The 5,000-nt window shown below is 46.5% G+C and overlaps 21 non-coding genes and 1 pseudogene across 21 annotated transcripts in view; all 22 read right to left on the reverse strand.

Moving 5' to 3' along the window:
• Window positions 1-105, reverse strand: part of LOC125798316 (5S ribosomal RNA) — a 119-nt gene extending 14 nt beyond the window's left edge. Inside the window, exon 1 of the ribosomal RNA XR_007437137.1 lies at window positions 1-105. This exon is cut by the window's left edge and continues 14 nt beyond it. This is a non-coding gene — a ribosomal RNA (5S ribosomal RNA).
• A 110-nt stretch (window positions 106-215) lies between these two features.
• On the reverse strand, window positions 216-334 carry LOC125798317 (5S ribosomal RNA). Its single transcript, XR_007437138.1, has one exon. It is a non-coding gene; the product is annotated as a 5S ribosomal RNA (ribosomal RNA).
• Window positions 335-444: 110 nt separating this feature from the next.
• LOC125798332 (5S ribosomal RNA) lies at window positions 445-563 on the reverse strand. The gene has a single exon (XR_007437153.1). It is a non-coding gene; the product is annotated as a 5S ribosomal RNA (ribosomal RNA).
• A 110-nt stretch (window positions 564-673) lies between these two features.
• LOC125798387 (5S ribosomal RNA) lies at window positions 674-792 on the reverse strand. Its single transcript, XR_007437210.1, has one exon. It is a non-coding gene; the product is annotated as a 5S ribosomal RNA (ribosomal RNA).
• A 110-nt stretch (window positions 793-902) lies between these two features.
• LOC125798403 (5S ribosomal RNA) lies at window positions 903-1,021 on the reverse strand. Its single transcript, XR_007437227.1, has one exon. It is a non-coding gene; the product is annotated as a 5S ribosomal RNA (ribosomal RNA).
• A 110-nt stretch (window positions 1,022-1,131) lies between these two features.
• LOC125798467 (5S ribosomal RNA) lies at window positions 1,132-1,240 on the reverse strand (annotated as a pseudogene).
• Window positions 1,241-1,350: 110 nt separating this feature from the next.
• LOC125798318 (5S ribosomal RNA) lies at window positions 1,351-1,469 on the reverse strand. The gene has a single exon (XR_007437139.1). It is a non-coding gene; the product is annotated as a 5S ribosomal RNA (ribosomal RNA).
• A 110-nt stretch (window positions 1,470-1,579) lies between these two features.
• On the reverse strand, window positions 1,580-1,698 carry LOC125798365 (5S ribosomal RNA). Its single transcript, XR_007437187.1, has one exon. It is a non-coding gene; the product is annotated as a 5S ribosomal RNA (ribosomal RNA).
• A 110-nt stretch (window positions 1,699-1,808) lies between these two features.
• On the reverse strand, window positions 1,809-1,927 carry LOC125798366 (5S ribosomal RNA). The gene has a single exon (XR_007437188.1). It is a non-coding gene; the product is annotated as a 5S ribosomal RNA (ribosomal RNA).
• A 110-nt stretch (window positions 1,928-2,037) lies between these two features.
• LOC125798415 (5S ribosomal RNA) lies at window positions 2,038-2,156 on the reverse strand. Its single transcript, XR_007437239.1, has one exon. It is a non-coding gene; the product is annotated as a 5S ribosomal RNA (ribosomal RNA).
• Window positions 2,157-2,266: 110 nt separating this feature from the next.
• LOC125798369 (5S ribosomal RNA) lies at window positions 2,267-2,385 on the reverse strand. Its single transcript, XR_007437192.1, has one exon. It is a non-coding gene; the product is annotated as a 5S ribosomal RNA (ribosomal RNA).
• A 110-nt stretch (window positions 2,386-2,495) lies between these two features.
• On the reverse strand, window positions 2,496-2,614 carry LOC125798355 (5S ribosomal RNA). The gene has a single exon (XR_007437175.1). It is a non-coding gene; the product is annotated as a 5S ribosomal RNA (ribosomal RNA).
• A 110-nt stretch (window positions 2,615-2,724) lies between these two features.
• Window positions 2,725-2,843, reverse strand: LOC125798319 (5S ribosomal RNA). The gene has a single exon (XR_007437140.1). It is a non-coding gene; the product is annotated as a 5S ribosomal RNA (ribosomal RNA).
• A 110-nt stretch (window positions 2,844-2,953) lies between these two features.
• LOC125798413 (5S ribosomal RNA) lies at window positions 2,954-3,072 on the reverse strand. Its single transcript, XR_007437237.1, has one exon. It is a non-coding gene; the product is annotated as a 5S ribosomal RNA (ribosomal RNA).
• Window positions 3,073-3,182: 110 nt separating this feature from the next.
• LOC125798351 (5S ribosomal RNA) lies at window positions 3,183-3,301 on the reverse strand. The gene has a single exon (XR_007437170.1). It is a non-coding gene; the product is annotated as a 5S ribosomal RNA (ribosomal RNA).
• A 110-nt stretch (window positions 3,302-3,411) lies between these two features.
• Window positions 3,412-3,530, reverse strand: LOC125798320 (5S ribosomal RNA). Its single transcript, XR_007437141.1, has one exon. It is a non-coding gene; the product is annotated as a 5S ribosomal RNA (ribosomal RNA).
• A 110-nt stretch (window positions 3,531-3,640) lies between these two features.
• Window positions 3,641-3,759, reverse strand: LOC125798354 (5S ribosomal RNA). The gene has a single exon (XR_007437174.1). It is a non-coding gene; the product is annotated as a 5S ribosomal RNA (ribosomal RNA).
• A 110-nt stretch (window positions 3,760-3,869) lies between these two features.
• Window positions 3,870-3,988, reverse strand: LOC125798411 (5S ribosomal RNA). The gene has a single exon (XR_007437235.1). It is a non-coding gene; the product is annotated as a 5S ribosomal RNA (ribosomal RNA).
• Window positions 3,989-4,098: 110 nt separating this feature from the next.
• Window positions 4,099-4,217, reverse strand: LOC125798321 (5S ribosomal RNA). Its single transcript, XR_007437142.1, has one exon. It is a non-coding gene; the product is annotated as a 5S ribosomal RNA (ribosomal RNA).
• A 110-nt stretch (window positions 4,218-4,327) lies between these two features.
• On the reverse strand, window positions 4,328-4,446 carry LOC125798486 (5S ribosomal RNA). Its single transcript, XR_007437286.1, has one exon. It is a non-coding gene; the product is annotated as a 5S ribosomal RNA (ribosomal RNA).
• A 110-nt stretch (window positions 4,447-4,556) lies between these two features.
• On the reverse strand, window positions 4,557-4,675 carry LOC125798412 (5S ribosomal RNA). Its single transcript, XR_007437236.1, has one exon. It is a non-coding gene; the product is annotated as a 5S ribosomal RNA (ribosomal RNA).
• Window positions 4,676-4,785: 110 nt separating this feature from the next.
• LOC125798323 (5S ribosomal RNA) lies at window positions 4,786-4,904 on the reverse strand. Its single transcript, XR_007437144.1, has one exon. It is a non-coding gene; the product is annotated as a 5S ribosomal RNA (ribosomal RNA).
• Between the last annotated feature and the right edge of the window lie 96 nt (window positions 4,905-5,000).

The following is a 5,000-nucleotide window of genomic DNA, read 5'->3' on the forward strand; positions in this document are numbered from 1 at the left end:
GGTATTCCCAGGTGGTCTCCCATCCAAGTACTAACCAGGCCAAACCCTGCTTAGCTTCCGAGATCAGACGAGATCGGGCGTTCTCAGGGTAGTGTGACCGTAAGCCATTGCAGAGCTCTCATCAAGACTACTTATGCAACTTCATCTATGTTGGGTTTCAGATAACAAACTAGTAATGTATAACAAGACCATGGTAATGGAAGCAAGAGGGGAAAAGCTTACAGCACCTGGTATTCCCAGGTGGTCTCCCATCCAAGTACTAACCAGGCCAAACCCTGCTTAGCTTCCGAGATCAGACGAGATCGGGCGTTCTCAGGGTAGTGTGACCGTAAGCCATTGCAGAGCTCTCATCAAGACTACTTATGCAACTTCATCTATGTTGGGTTTCAGATAACAAACTAGTAATGTATAACAAGACCATGGTAATGGAAGCAAGAGGGGAAAAGCTTACAGCACCTGGTATTCCCAGGTGGTCTCCCATCCAAGTACTAACCAGGCCAAACCCTGCTTATCTTCCGAGATCAGACGAGATCGGGCGTTCTCAGGGTAGTGTGACCGTAAGCCATTGCAGAGCTCTCATCAAGACTACTTATGCAACTTCATCTATGTTGGGTTTCAGATAACAAACTAGTAATGTATAACAAGACCATGGTAATGGAAGCAAGAGGGGAAAAGCTTACAGCACCTGGTATTCCCAGGTGGTCTCCCATCCAAGTACTAACCAGGCCAAACCCTGCTTAGCTTCCGAGATCAGACGAGATCTGGCGTTCTCAGGGTAGTGTGACCGTAAGCCATTACAGAGCTCTCATCAAGACTACTTATGCAACTTCATCTATGTTGGGTTTCAGATAACAAACTAGTAATGTATAACAAGACCATGGTAATGGAAGCAAGAGGGGAAAAGCTTACTGCACCTGGTATTCCCAGGTGGTCTCCCATCCAAGTACTAACCAGGCCAAACCCTGCTTAGCTTCCGAGATCAGACGAGATCAGGCGTTCTCAGGGTAGTGTGACCGTAAGCCATTGCAGAGCTCTCATCAAGACTACTTATGAAACTTCATCTATGTTGGGTTTCAGATAACAAACTAGTAATGTATAACAAGACCATGGTAATGGAAGCAAGAGGGGAAAAGCTTACAGCACCTGGTATTCCCAGGTGGTCTCCCATCCAAGTACTAACCAGGCCAAACCCTGCTTAGCTTCCGAGATCAGACGTTCTCAGGGTAGTGTGACCGTAAGCCATTGCAGAGCTCTCATCAAGACTACTTATGCAACTTCATCTATGTTGGGTTTCAGATAACAAACTAGTAATGAATAACAAGACCATGGTAATGGAAGCAAGAGGGGAAAAGCTTACAGCACCTGGTATTCCCAGGTGGTCTCCCATCCAAGTACTAACCAGGCCAAACCCTGCTTAGCTTCCGAGATCAGACGAGATCGGGCGTTCTCAGGGTAGTGTGACCGTAAGCCATTGCAGAGCTCTCATCAAGACTACTTATGCAACTTCATCTATGTTGGGTTTCAGATAACAAACTAGTAATGTATAACAAGACCATGGTAATGGAAGCAAGAGGGGAAAAGCTTACAGCACCTGGTATTCCCAGGTGGTCTCCCATCCAAGTACTAACCAGGCCAAACCCTGCTTAGCTTCCAAGATCAGACGAGATCGGGCGTTCTCAGGGTAGTGTGACCGTAAGCCATTGCAGAGCTCTCATCAAGACTACTTATGCAACTTCATCTATGTTGGGTTTCAGATAACAAACTAGTAATGTATAACAAGACCATGGTAATGGAAGCAAGAGGGGAAAAGCTTACAGCACCTGGTATTCCCAGGTGGTCTCCCATCCAAGTACTAACCAGGCCAAACCCTGCTTAGCTTCCAAGATCAGACGAGATCGGGCGTTCTCAGGGTAGTGTGACCGTAAGCCGTTGCAGAGCTCTCATCAAGACTACTTATGCAACTTCATCTATGTTGGGTTTCAGATAACAAACTAGTAATGTATAACAAGACCATGGTAATGGAAGCAAGAGGGGAAAAGCTTACAACACCTGGTATTCCCAGGTGGTCTCCCATCCAAGTACTAACCAGGCCAAACCCTGCTTAGCTTCCGAGATCAGACGAGAGCGGGCGTTCTCAGGGTAGTGTGACCGTAAGCCATTGCAGAGCTCTCATCAAGACTACTTATGCAACTTCATCTATGTTGGGTTTCAGATAACAAACTAGTAATGTATAACAAGACCATGGTAATGGAAGCAAGAGGGGAAAAGCTTACAGCACCTGGTATTCCCAGGTGGTCTCCCATCCAAGTACTAACCAGGCCAAACCCTGCTTAGCTTCCGAGATCAGACGAGATCGGGCGTTCTCTGGGTAGTGTGACCGTAAGCCATTGCAGAGCTCTCATCAAGACTACTTATGCAACTTCATCTATGTTGGGTTTCAGATAACAAACTAGTAATGTATAACAAGACCATGGTAATGGAAGCAAGAGGGGAAAAGCTTACAGCACCTGGTATTCCCAGGTGGTCTCCCATCCAAGTACTAACCAGGCCAAACCCTGCTTAGCTTCCGAGATCAGACGAGATCAGGCGTTCTCAGGGTAGTGTGACCGTAAGCCATTGCAGAGCTCTCATCAAGACTACTTATGCAACTTCATCTATGTTAGGTTTCAGATAACAAACTAGTAATGTATAACAAGACCATGGTAATGGAAGCAAGAGGGGAAAAGCTTACAGCACCTGGTATTCCCAGGTGGTCTCCCATCCAAGTACTAACCAGGCCAAACCCTGCTTAGCTTCCGAGATCAGACGAGATCGGGCGTTCTCAGGGTAGTGTGACCGTAAGCCTTTGCAGAGCTCTCATCAAGACTACTTATGCAACTTCATCTATGTTGGGTTTCAGATAACAAACTAGTAATGTATAACAAGACCTTGGTAATGGAAGCAAGAGGGGAAAAGCTTACAGCACCTGGTATTCCCAGGTGGTCTCCCATCCAAGTACTAACCAGGCCAAACCCTGCTTAGCTTCCGAGATCAGACTAGATCGGGCGTTCTCAGGGTAATGTGACCGTAAGCCATTGCAGAGCTCTCATCAAGACTACTTATGCAACTTCATCTATGTTGGGTTTCAGATAACAAACTAGTAATGTATAACAAGACCATGGTAATGGAAGCAAGAGGGGGAAAGCTTACAACACCTGGTATTCCCAGGTGGTCTCCCATCCAAGTACTAACCAGGCCAAACCCTGCTTAGCTTCCGAGATCAGACGAGATCGGGCGTTCTCAGGGTAGTGTGACCGTAAGCCGTTGCAGAGCTCTCATCAAGACTACTTATGCAACTTCATCTATGTTGGGTTTCAGATAACAAACTAGTAATGTATAACAAGACCATGGTAATGGAAGCAAGAGGGGAAAAGCTTACAGCACCTGGTATTCCCAGGTGGTCTCCCATCCAAGTACTAACCAGGCCAAACCCTGCTTAGCTTCCGAGATCAGACGAGATCGGGCGTTCTCAGGGTAGTGTGACCGTAAGCCATTGCAGAGCTCTCATCAAGACTACTTATGCAACTTCATCTATGTTGGGTTTCAGATAACAAACTAGTAATGTATAACAAGACCATGGTAATGGAAGCAAGAGGGGAAAAGCTTACAGCACCTGGTACTCCCAGGTGGTCTCCCATCCAAGTACAAACCAGGCCAAACCCTGCTTAGCTTCCGAGATCAGACGAGATCGGGTGTTCTCAGGGTAGTGTGACCGTAAGCCATTGCAGAGCTCTCATCAAGACTACTTATGCAACTTCATCTATGTTGGGTTTCAGATAACAAACTAGTAATGTATAACAAGACCATGGTAATGGAAGCAAGAGGGGAAAAGCTTAGAGCACCTGGTACTCCCAGGTGGTCTCCCATCCAAGTACTAACCAGGCCAAACCCTGCTTAGCTTCCGAGATCAGACGAGATCGGGCGTTCTCAGGGTAGTGTGACCGTAAGCCATTGCAGAGCTCTCATCAAGACTACTTATGCAACTTCATCTATGTTGGGTTTCAGATAACAAACTAGTAATGTATAACAAGACCATGGTAATGGAAGCAAGAGGGGGAAAGCTTACAGCACCTGGTATTCCCAGGTGGTCTCCCATCCAAGTACTAACCAGGCCAAACCCTGCTTAGCTTCCGAGATCAGACGAGATCGGGCGTTCTCAGGGTAGTGTGACCGTAAGCCATTGCAGAGCTCTCATCAAGACTACTTATGCAACTTCATCTATGTTGGGTTTCAGATAACAAACTAGTAATGTATAACAAGACCATGGTAATGGAAGCAAGAGGGGAAAAGCTTACAGCACCTGGTATTCCCAGGTGGTCTCCCATCCAAGTACTAACCAGGCCAAACCCTGCTTAGCTTCCGAGATCAGACGAGATCGGGTGTTCTCAGGGTAGTGTGACCGTAAGCCATTGCAGAGCTCTCATCAAGACTACTTTTGCAACTTCATCTATGTTGGGTTTCAGATAACAAACTAGTAATGTATAACAAGACCATGGTAATGGAAGCAAGAGGGGAAAAGCTTAGAGCACCTGGTACTCCCAGGTGGTCTCCCATCCAAGTACTAACCAGGCCAAACCCTGCTTAGCTTCCGAGATCAGACGAGATCGGGCGTTCTCAGGGTAGTGTGACCGTAAGCCATTGCAGAGCTCTCATCAAGACTACTTATGCAACTTCATCTATGTTGGGTTTCAGATAACAAACTAGTAATGTATAACAAGACCATGGTAATGGAAGCAAGAGGGGGAAAGCTTACAGCACCTGGTATTCCCAGGTGGTCTCCCATCCAAGTACTAACCAGGCCAAACCCTGCTTAGCTTCCGAGATCAGACGAGATCGGGCGTTCTCAGGGTAGTGTGACCGTAAGCCATTGCAGAGCTCTCATCAAGACTACTTATGCAACTTCATCTATGTTGGGTTTCAGATAACAAACTAGTAATGTATAACAAGACCATGGTAATGGA

This window comes from Astyanax mexicanus, unplaced genomic scaffold (genome assembly GCF_023375975.1).
Source record: "Astyanax mexicanus isolate ESR-SI-001 unplaced genomic scaffold, AstMex3_surface scaffold_58, whole genome shotgun sequence".
NCBI classification, from domain to species: Eukaryota; Metazoa; Chordata; class Actinopteri; order Characiformes; family Acestrorhamphidae; genus Astyanax; species Astyanax mexicanus.